Source organism: Dermacentor andersoni, chromosome 10 (genome assembly GCF_023375885.2).
Source record: "Dermacentor andersoni chromosome 10, qqDerAnde1_hic_scaffold, whole genome shotgun sequence".
Lineage (NCBI taxonomy): Eukaryota > Metazoa > Arthropoda > Arachnida > Ixodida > Ixodidae > Dermacentor > Dermacentor andersoni.
In genome coordinates, this window is record NC_092823.1 from 88,632,845 (window position 1) to 88,645,236 (window position 12,392).

A 12,392-nucleotide genomic window follows, 5' to 3' on the forward strand; every position below is an offset into this window, starting at 1 on the left:
TTGTCTCCCGTGTGACAGAGTCCGAGATCCGAATGTCAGCCCGGGCTCACCGTGAAACAACTGATGATCAGGCGTCTCCCTTATATTGGTAGTGGCCCGACAAGTGCCGGGCGCTAGCATAGGCATCTTACCCTACGGGACCCTATACAACCTCTGACCACATTATAACCATATTTCGCACCGTCGGGCTTCAGCTGAATTCCTCCAAACACCCATCTATTTTCCGAAATAACGCCACCATGTCAATGTTCTGGGATTTTATCTTTCACTCGAAAAAAACTAGCACTTTCCTGAGATTTCCAGTGGTTTCTACTTTTCCATAATGTCCGCATTTTACTTGGCTACTGCTCATACTTTAGTGATTTTCGATAGACGTGATAAGCATAGCACGCCCACTCTAATGTTGAACAAAAGGTTTTTCTACATGGTTTAGTACTACTGCAACCTTCTGCCTTCTTGCCATTCGACAGCCTCCTGAAGTGACTATCGATTCTAGACCGCGGAAGTCCGCTATGATGCAACAGCCACGTGATTAAAGCTGCTTTAAGTCAACCTTACCCTTCACGCGACAGCCGTTGTTCTCCACATCAAGTGAAAGATTTCCGTTCATATAAATTAGCATTCTACAAAACTTTTTGACGAACCGTCACGTGTCGTCAGGCGCCATCACCTCCATGGTGAGATTCTATATCCCTCCAAGATGCAACTGGCCGGCTGGGCCACTCGACATTGTGCTTTCAAGAATAACCTCACTCTGTTGATAAGGGGGCAATGGTCTATCCTATTTACAATAGATCTTGAAGACTGCGTCATCGCGCTACTGCATAATGAGGCCACCATGGCTTGTGGCGAACGTATGACAACGCTTATTTAACGGTTGGCATATAGCCTATGGGTGGTTATGACGCCACGTACAAACGTTGCCATAACTTGATAAAGCCGTCCATGTCACGTGATTGTCTTTCTCGTTCTCTTTACACATCATACGAGTGCATTCATTACGTTGTTTTTCAACTCACTTTTCTCTTTTCATTTGTTTATTTTCACAAAGTGTACGTCTATTGCTGTGGTTACCAAATACGCCTAACGGTAAGCTACCCATCAGCCCTTCCCGGCCACCTGCTTCTGATGGCGCACACATTCTTCAACGTAGCGTCGATGGTATACGGTATGTGGCGATCCTGAAATACCTATCGCGTTTCGTACAGCTATCTCTCCATTGTCATAGTTGACACCACTGACTCGTACTAGACAAAACACAAACACGCAACGCCCCTAATGAAGAATCAATTACACGCAAGTCTGCGTGATGTAGATGCACATTTGCGCTGATTTCTAAGATAGGGACTAAAGGAAAGACAGGGAAAGACCTTGTCTTTGGTCACATTCGCGTGAAACTCCTCGCTAAGTGACAGCGCTGGTTAGAAATCAGTTCTTTTTTGTCGGCATTAGCATAGTAGGTTTCCTTTAAATATATCTTTCGCTTTAGACGCGACGTACGACTAGACTTGAGATGCTAGTGGCGGTGTTTCCCTCACTGATCACACAATTGAACTAGCTCATGTCTGCTTTTCCGCTTAACAGCAGGGCCAAACCTCCTTACGCGCCGCTGGACCTGAAGGACGATGTAATTATGCTAGCTACCGTAACAGAGCCCTGCACGTACAGCCTTGCTGTAAGCGTGGGCCCTACTATATGTATTTGACCCCTAAATTGAACCAATACAGTGCCTGCCTTCATTGTGTTTTATTCGCTTCCCTGCAATCAATCGCCGACTACAACACCATAAGATATTGTAAGAAATAGAAAGAAATTGAACTTTAAAAGGGTATACACGGAGGATGTGTATAGAAAAGAGTAACGCATTTACTATTGCTTTCGTTCCGTGCGCATACACGCCAGCCTAAATCTCCCGTGTATGTCTTAGACATGGCCGGATGTTTTACATATGCTTCATTACACCAGAATCCTCTCACCCGAGTATTAATGACATTTTTCAATACAGTGAAGCGAGAGAATGGACAGTTCGCACGCAGTTAACTTGTAAGTGTGAGAGAAAAATGAAGTTTATTTAAAGAGGACGATGGTCGCCCCCAGGTGGGCGGCGTCCTCACAACAGGACGCCATTGTCCCTCGCTGCCCATCGCGCTCTGTCCACCAGTCGTAGCTGGTCCTCAGTGCACGAGCTGGTCCTCAGGTCCTCCCACTGCTTCGGAGAAGGGGGTTGGAGGATCGAAAACCGTGTCACGTTGTGCCTACACTTCGATATCTTATGACAGAGACTGCAGGGTGCTGACTATCTTTTGCAGGCGTAGTCATAACGCGTGGAATACAGCGCGTGGGACAGTGTGCCGTGTGGAAAGTTGTTTGTCTGTAACTTTATCCATGCAACAGAGGCCTTTATCTTCATTTTGGGACGTGGTGGTGGCTACCTTCTTTTATCGAGTCTGTAATGCGCCAGTATTTCCGTGTGTCATCCACGTACGCCTTCGTCCATGTCCCCTGCGCTGTGTTTCTGTTTGCATCTCAATGCGGAATGCCTTCATTCTTAATTCCTGCTTTTTAACGTCACCGTATGGCATAGTGCCCCTGCTGGACTGCTTCTCAAAAACTTTGCTATTCTGTGCATCGGATACGCGTACAAATTTGCAGACTAAGCTGTTTTAATAATCATCATAATTTATTTTCTCCGAAAACCCCAATGGGGCTTTACATAAAGCGGCTGGTGTAGCATGAAACATTTAGTTGTAAATATAGAATATGTTATGGCACAGAGACAGACCAGTCATCCTGCGGCGCATTGCTATAGACTGGAGACCAAGGCATCATTTGGTATGGGTAACAATTATATTCCTGTCATATTTAGAAGCGATACACCGTGAAACTCGGTTCTCAATCGCTTATAACGCGCTGCGTAAATAACCTTGATGGGGGCTCTAGATGAAGGATGTACCCTAAAGTGTGGTGCGCATGAACGTTTCATAGGCTAGGTGAAAAAGGAAGTGGAGGAAAAGTAAGGGATCTACGTGGAAGCCGTGGGACTTAGAAGTATCAGCCGCCAGCATGGTAAGGAACCGCTGCTAGCATGACGACTCGGCCACTGCTTTTAAGGCTTCCGCAAGTGATACGTACGGCTTTTGATACATATCACGTGAACTTGCAAGACTGTGTTTCAAAAATCGCTTTTGTAAACAGTGTTGCGCCCTATGTAGGGAGTCAAGGTAGGCATCGTAATCGTGATTATATTGGATTAGGCTGAAATCATGCTAATTGCCCTAACTATAACTGATTAGCCTTAAATAATTTCATGTTATAGATTACAAATTAGGCTAAATATTCTTAACTACCGTTAAACACTCTCGATTATGCTTGATTCTTCTAACGCTAACTGATGTTGATCAGGCAAACGAAATTAAGCTAAATTAATTTTACATGACTTCACTTTTCGTAATTACCCCGAAATAAGCGTGACTACCCTACAGTGATTTAACAGTAATTATTGTCATTGTCCTAATACCTCTTTAGTACTAAATTTATAGTAGCTCGTGTACTTATTTATCATTTCCTGAGGGACTGCATTTCGCCCGCTAACAACCTCATAATATCTCTCCCCGCAAGATGAGCCTCCTTGATTTTGAACTTTCTCGGACGCTTTCGTTGATTCCATCTGTTCTGTATGCTCTCGCAGAGCCTTTTATAATTAGACTGTGTAGTAGTTTATGGAAGGCACGCAGGCACCAGCGACTACCGCAGAAATTTCGACGAGTCATGTATGAAAGCCGATTCGCTTGACCTGCAGATCCAATTGCGACGATTGCAGACTGTGTTTGCCGCTATAATTGTACTCCGAGCATCACTTGCTTTTGTGGGCACAGGTTAAGCCAAAAAAATGTTTCGGTAATCATAGTTTGGTACTCTGTTCTTGAACGCCTCTACAACGTGAAGTTTAGTGCAAGTGCTTTTCTAGCCAAGTACCAGACTCGCCGTCCCAACTAGAATTTAGTCCAAGGCGTGAAAGGAACGCAAACACCTGCCCAGGTTACCGAGCTAGCAGCAGGCTAGCATACCTGCCCCCCGGACCACGGACTTCTACCCGAGCAGAGCAGAAAGACCAACACCAGGTCAGTAGGTACGATGACAGCTACAGCGTCGCCTGTCCTATTAGGACAACCTCGGGGTCTACCGACTTTCCACGGATCATCTTCTGAAGACCCTGAAACATGGCTGGAGACCTACGAATTAATGTTCAAATTCAACAACTAGAATTTCCAGGAAGAGCTGCGCCTTTACTATTTCCCTTAGAATAAATCTGCTCGGGCATCGTTTGAGAATCGAGAGTCAACAGTGACGTCATTACACCTGTTTCGAAGCAGCTTTCTTCAGGCCTTTACGAGGATTGCACAAAGTAAAATGGGTGGAGTCCTTCTAGAACCCCTAATTAATAAAGTCGCCATTTTCACTGCAGAGGAGACTGTTTGGTCACTCTGGCCCCGGCATACCAGATGAAAGTTCGTTTCCTAATGAGGGCTATGGAGAAAGATCTGTCCACCGGACTATCTCGCAACGATCCAAGACCATCGTCATATTTCATTCGGAAGTCATGGCCTTCGAGAAAACGCCGGAAATACTAAACACACAATATGATGGTCAAGTGATTGTACCGAAACATGAGGTCGAATCACTAGGAATGGATGACTTCAGCGAGACCATCCGAGCAATCGTGCACGAGGAGCTACTGAGGGCGTTCCCTACGTCGCGCAAGCTCAGGTGTTCTTGATCGCCGGCATCGTCCGCTAAGTGATCGAGTGGTCATTGGAGCTCCTGAAGTGCAGCCGGAATCACAGCAGCCCCAGCCTGAAGCAATGAACAAGGCCGCCGTTACCCGCGAGCAGGTTCGCCCTCCACACTGGCGTGAAAGCCCCATGACCCAGCGATCCAGATACCACCTCGTTGCTAGTTAGATGCCGCCTCGAGAAAGCGTGACGATGCAATGTCACAGCGCGGCGAAAACACGACGCCGCCGTGATGTGACCCCACAGCGTACCCGAAATGTAAGGCGAAGAGCAACAGACCTCGACGATCCTATCCATGGCGAAGCGGCCACTAAAACTGGTGCAATGATCTCTAATGACCTGAACATCAACGGTAGACATTTTTGGAGATTATTTGATAGCTTAAAAGTGAAAGTAACGCATCGTTTCCACACTATCAATTTCACGTTGAACGCGCAATTTGTTCGCGAATTTCACCACGTTGTGTGTGTGCTAAAGATCGGCCTTAAAGTGGTCATAGCTGGGCGGATGCACAGAGGGTTTGCTTTCTTAATTACAATTGTCACTTTAGTACATACAGTTTTGACCAGAAACGTAACGTCCTGAACAAGCTTCTGCAGGCCGCATAGATCATCTCGTTGGATTGGATTGCGCGCTGAGTCTCCCGAAGGGATATAATGGTGAAGCAGCGCAGCGAAACAGTCAAAGAACACCAAGCCATGACAAGCACCACAACCACCACACACGTGTTTTGCGTCCGTTTGTTAGCGCTTCCCCACCACGAATCTGTACCAACTAACCAAGCTCTCTAGTATCTCGAAGAAAAAACTTAAGGAAAGGCATGCAAATCTTGATTTCTTGGATCAGTGTACACTTATTATGGGAGGTCTGCGCAATAGCTTCCTTTCATAGATATTTCCTGCTCAAATGTATTGACAAAAACTCGCATTGTAGAAAAATTCTTACCACCACCGGCTTGAAGAAAATCTATAGTCTCTGGTACTTTCAGAATGGCTAATGGGTCTTGTCTTTTAGAGAGGCTCCTGCAGAGCGGACTTTACGCAGGTTTAATTAATCACCAAAACACATGCGCGTTTCGCGTGCTCAGAAGCGCACATTTGAAAAAGGAATATCTTTAGCGCGTGTGAAAGTGTACAACACTACCAAGGACACAAACGTCTAATCATAATTAAGTACGGGAGTTGCCACTTACTCTCCATATTTTGTGAGATACAATTCTAACTTTACATGTTACTTGAAATGTCATCAAATCGTACGCCTCCCGACGCCTAATATGAAGTCTCACGGACGTAATCAGGATTTTGAGGTGTTTGGTCGTTTCCTGAGCTACGAAATCATCAATTTTTATGAGGGCCGAGACTGTAACCATTTTATTTTACTGAGTACAGAAGGAGCACATGACTACATCTCGCAGCCTTGTTGCTGAAATATTTCGACTTCTTTGATGAATTGGCAACAAGCAGAATGCCCATATTTCGGCCACCAAAAGACGGGTGGTGTGGGGAGACAACACTTTATCAATGGTCAACCTATTTCTTGCAGTGCACTCGAAGACAAGCTGCTCTTTTATCGTCTGTGAATTGCTTCAGTCAGAGCTCTGCGAGATGAGCAGCAGTAGGGAAAGTTGCATGCATGTTTTTAAATCAACAGACGCTCTCCCCTTTGTGAACCAAAAGAGGCGCTTATTAATAGAAGTTCTCTTTTTTCTTTCTGGAACTTTACTAGGGCTCAAATAGTCTGATTTGTTGTGTTGAAGTGGTTTTGCATGGCATAGAATACATTCCTACAATTGGCACAAAATTATATTTTAATATATCCTGTTCTACAATATTTAACAGCATTTAAATTGTGGTAAAGATGTTCAGAAGACTTGATACATGTGGTAGTTATTCCGCGACATAGTTCATCTATATCTTTACTGCACTAATAAAGCCTCAATTGGACAATGTATAATGGCGACATAGTCGAATGCATGATCAGAGTATATTGAACATTGAAGGCTTGCTCCCACTGCAAGGGAAGTAGTGCTGCCTGGATTTCGGAGAAAAAAAAAACTCAGTTTTCATATTCTCTTACATTCGGTTGTTTTTGAAATCTGATGGGGATATTCAGGATGAATGCCAAAATTTTATCAAAGGTAATGGCAAAGCTGACTTGTTTCAGTAGCCAGTAGGGCGCTCACCGTAAATCTCGCCGTATAGACATGTGTGGTGCGCACTGATTTATTCATCGCAGAAGCAGTTACTCTGCAACTGCTATAGAAAATGCCAAATGACAATTAGTGTCACTATAGAAATTGCTATGTTCCCAAAATATGTAACGTTTACTTGTTGTTAGTAATTGTTGCTAGAATTAACGGGATTATCTCAAAGCTACCAACAATGCTGAGGGCTCATGCAAGAGGTGTGCATTCGTATACCGGGTATCTCACAACTTCAAAGTCATGCAACCTTTATGACTAGGCTGTTCACAAACTATGCTGAAATTGAAACACCGCTTCATGCAGGCACACTTTTGGACGCTGACTAACAGAGTCACAGGAAAAGGCCAGGTTTGCTACATGTCCAGTGAAGAATGTTCAACATTGGAGCACGCAATGAAGTGTGCAACACATTTTAGTACATTTTTACCTATATACCTAAAGCGTGGTGGGGTACATAAACATCAAACTGATTGGTGAGAGTGGGACAAGAATTGATATGGACATATCGATTCTACGAAACAGCTATCATGAAATCTGAAAACAATTTCTCACGTGGCAGTTTTCTTTTGCAGGTTGATCCAGGATCAACGGTGTATTGCATGGCGGCAAAGCCGATTATCGAAGATGCGAACCCTATGGATGAAACCTGCTTTCTGATCGGTACAATATATTGAACTTGATGATGCACAAACTAGAAAAAAAACAGCGTGGGAATGAGTACACACGTTCTTTTAAGAAAACGGGGTTCACAGGGGGTCATTGTTACGCATGGCATATAACACCATATAGGTGCCTATGAAAGCTAATTGAAACGCTAACGACTCTGATTCAAGCCACAACATTACTGAGTCTTTCAAACATATGTACAATGTCGTTATAAACAAGCTATATGTGAGGTCTCGTTCAGAGAAAAATGAAAAGTAGCCTACATGTTTATGTAGCCCGCATTTACGTCAACAGCATTTGTATTTTTAGCCTTTGTAAAAGTTATCTGATGTATCTCAAATTGAGACTCACGGTCTTCTAACCTGCTAGAACCAGATTTGGTGACCAAATTAGCATTCATAATGTACTTCTATAAATGTTGGAACCCCCTCATTACAAGCCATAAAACGAACTAGCATGAACCAAATTTATGACTGAGGAGAGACGATTTGACAAACACATTTATGAGAGCGATTCCATTCTCAGTGCATAGCCCCCTTTCAACCGCCTCTAATCGGATATTCTTGGTGTAAGCTGATATCTCTTTTGCACGCAGCCACACAACAACCCCGAAGATAAGTTTCGTTTATAATAGACGCTGTCCTAAAGCTGCACGGTCGACGCAATCACCGTCAAAACATAAAATGAGGTGATTTGAGAATACACATTCAGTTGATTAGGAAATACCCAGTTGAACAATAAGGTTGCAATGTAGGAATGGTCCATATCAGCAGTGCTTTGTTGAACATTAATACTTACCACCTGTACAAACCACCTGCAAAGAATTTTCGCTTCGCTCGCTTCAAATATCGGAAAAGTTATTTGTTCCGAAGAAGATGAGCCTGATCTCTTTAAAAAACAACGAAGTTCTACAACATACTACAGACTGCAACAAGAGTGGCCGCCAAGTAAAATACATGTAATTTGAGCACAGTGTCGCGATGCATAACAGGACACCCAGACAAGAGACGACGACGAAGAGGTGTTGTTGTTGCTAAGACGCTGCCATGTTTTAGAGTCAACTGGGGCCTTCAATATTACTTTTGCATAAACAAAATTCATACTTGTCTCCGCCTCGCAACAATAATACTTATCATACTCGACGTAATCAGGAATTTTCTCCATAGTGACAATATAAAAAACAACCAGTAAAAAAAATCGAGGTAATTCCTAGGAAGGGGACTTTAAATGTACTACGCAGGATTTCCCAACCGCCAAGCATAAATTCCTCTTTCGTGCAGGGTTCGCAGCACAATAACATTTCCCGACTCTTATGCTGTCTTTCGATTACGGATGTTCTCTCTGAACCATATGTTCACAGCAATAGAGCCATAATAACAGAACATAATTTATGTATCTGAGCACTGGCGGCTGTCATAAGGATATCTACTTTTTTAGCTCCAAAATAGCAAAGTGTCCTTTACAAAAAACTGCTGTGAATGTGGACCTGAGCAATGTGCAGACTAAAAAGGGGGCTGGTCTTCAATGTGCACCGTAGGTACAAATACCGCACAAAATACTGCGTTGTGACACTTCGCGACAAAACATCCTGAAATCTTTCACTATACTTTAGGCACCTAGTTTTGTGACCTTCAACAGCATTTGCTTGGAGATCAAACCGGATTGTCCATCGGAGAGGTTTCGGCAGAAAATACGAGGCGATGTAAAAACAAATGAAGGAAGTTTAATACATCATTATAGGTGAACGTTGTGCTCCAAGACAAAAAATCCAGCAACGTTCAGAGAAGCTGTGTGTACGCATGGTGGCTCGCTGGCTTCCTCATACCCTCCACAATCCGGGGAACCTCTTTCTCCCTTAATCCCGGGTAGAGGGCCTTGTCAGAACACGTCGAGTCAACCAACATAGAGGGTCATGAGAGGAAAACCACTCCTTGGCGTAGAGAGGTGTAACACAGGTCAAGTCTGTCATGGCTGGGCGGAGATGCTTTGCAATTGTATCAGGATACCGTACAAGATATTTGGGCAACAAGTATTTGAGAAAGCAATACAAAATACTTTTGCACGTATTGTATCCGATAAGATACTTTCCATTTCCGTCTTAAGATACTTGGATACATGCGTACGACGCTTGCACATTGCTGTCAAACAGTAGAGCAAACAATTCGCTGTAAACAGTGTGATAATAAACGACTGAGTATTGAAAGAAATTATGCATGGGTCCTGCAACATGACCGCTACATTAGAAAGGGGCCGTGCTGCCAAATTTGGTTTGCTTTGGCGTGGAAAGAACGTGCGTGTAGCGTTTTGAAGCGTTTGTATGAAGCTTTACAATATAGATAAAGTCACCATAGGAGTGCAGGGCCACCTTTTGTAGCTTTGACTGTGCATGCCTGAATGAAGTGTTTCGTTTCCAGGTAGTCAGGCGGAATGTGTTTATGTCTGCTTAATTTAAATGTTTGATTTCCCTTCCATATAATACACATTGTGCTTTAATGCTGACTGATAGCATTGTGATCAATTTAAGCTAGCCTTTCTCGTTCAGCACTGATAGGGAATTTACTCACGGTAGATGATACTAGCTATGGCCATACTAAATTTCACATAAAAATATTTTCCGAGTAGAAAATAAAGCCGTCAATCGCCGCAACTACCCATTCCCTTAAGTTCCCACGAATGACGGTTTTGTACCTTCAGAAGCATGGTGCAGGTCATGGCTGGCGATACATGTGGAATAAAGAGTAGGGTAGTTAAAGTGCTAACAAACAAAAGTCTCATGATTAACTTTTTTCTAATGCAGTTAGCCGTCGGCTCGCTATAAATAAATTAAAGGGACATCTCTGTTCATGCTACATCAGCGTTTAAATGAGAAAGATTGCGATATCCCTCGTGTTTTCGGCGCTACCAACCTTATATTTGTTTAAAACCGAAGCTCAGATGTTGGTGATCGCAACCCGTTTGATAGACGACCCTTGTTTTGAACACAACTAGCGTTTTATTATCGCTATTCAGCGTCACGCAGTAGGATGAGAAAATATATGATAATGGAAAACAATAGAAGGCTGGCAGTAATAAAGAATTCTTTTTTTCCGGCCGAGTCGTACCCGTGGCTCCTTGCTGAAAGCTGGATAGCAGAAGTCTTCGAGAAATTCACATTGGTCATCTTGTTCCTGGAACAATACGGTGATGTCCTGGGAACCCTGGAGGTTGGGTTGCTTTAACACATGATTGCTTTAATTCGATTTCTCAGAGCTTTGTGATGCGGTGGTACGGGATCAATAAGCAAAACAAACACGCGTCTAAATAAAACAAGAGTGTTCCAACTGCGTCGAGTAAGCGCTCCAAATAAAGGCACGAAAGCGCACGCGTACAGTGCAAGTGCAAAGGAGAGACTCACAGAATGACATTATGACCACGAATATGATAAATATTGTACTTCTTGGCCAATAATTTTTCGTTCACTTGTCTGAGCGAATGCACCAGTCATAGGCAAATATTTGTGGCGCTCGCGTGGGAACGTTCCGCCGCAATGTCTGGGATGGCGCCGAATTATTGCAACGAGCAAACACCACATAGTGCTCTTAATAACTGAAACAATGATAGCTTGAGAATTACATCCGGGCTGGGGGGGGAGCGTTCAGCCAGCCATTTATTTTATCGTAGTTGCTACGAAGCGGGCAATAGTCATTACCATTAAAAGGACACAGAAAATGCGCAGATCCCCCTCACAATGGGAATCATTGTGGCACACTGCATACTACTCCCAATTATTGGATCTGTGATGTGGCGGTAGAGCAGCTGGCTATGGGCTAAAATCTGTTGATACTAATCTGCCCTCAGCAAAAATTTTCTTTTCTTATTCAAATAGCCCAAAGTCAGCTGAGACGGGAACCCACCTACTCCAGTGTTCCGCAAAGAGGCAGACAGTGATATGCACTGAGAATTCACGCGCATATAGCCGCCCCACCACTGATCAGTGTTCGCACAGCCGAAAAAAATATTAAGCTGTTAGTGTGAAGCATGAGACAGCGCGGGATTGTTATTTTATCTATATGAGTATGCCTCGCGGGCTCCACGAAAAAGGATGATATGCACCACACAATTCTGTACAGCAATGTCTTCCGTTCGATTCTATGTTACTTATATCTTCGATCGCTCACGGCTGGCTGGTCCCTTCGCTGACGTGGGCGCTCCGTCGCTCCCGCGCGAAGGCTCGAAAAGAGGTATCAAGGGCCAACATTGTTGACACCGCCATACCATTGTTGCCCAAATAATCCACCTGCCCATTTCTGTGGGCGGTCACCATATTTTGTTACGAATAAATTGTTCACGTGTGACTGTCGCCCGCGGTTTGCGTCTTCATCTATAACAAACCCGCTAGGCGTTCGGAAGGAGAATGATCTCTAGCAGACCTATTCGTGACTACAAGCCTAGACAACAGATCCAGCGGTATAGGTTATGCACTGGGGCTAGAATACTGCGTAAATACACAGTGGCTACCCGCCGTCCTGGGCTAGTGCCTCCTCTTAACGCCCGATGCACCGCGTGAAGGACACCAAATAGTCATTCTATATGGCCACGGCTAGTCAAACTAGGCCTACATACACAGGTTATTTTATTTTAATCCTAACAGAATTTTTGAAGATTGCCTATTTCTTATAGCATGAATGTAGGTATTGAGCTAGATTGCGCAATATTGCCGACAATACCTACATTGCAAATAAAGATGCATA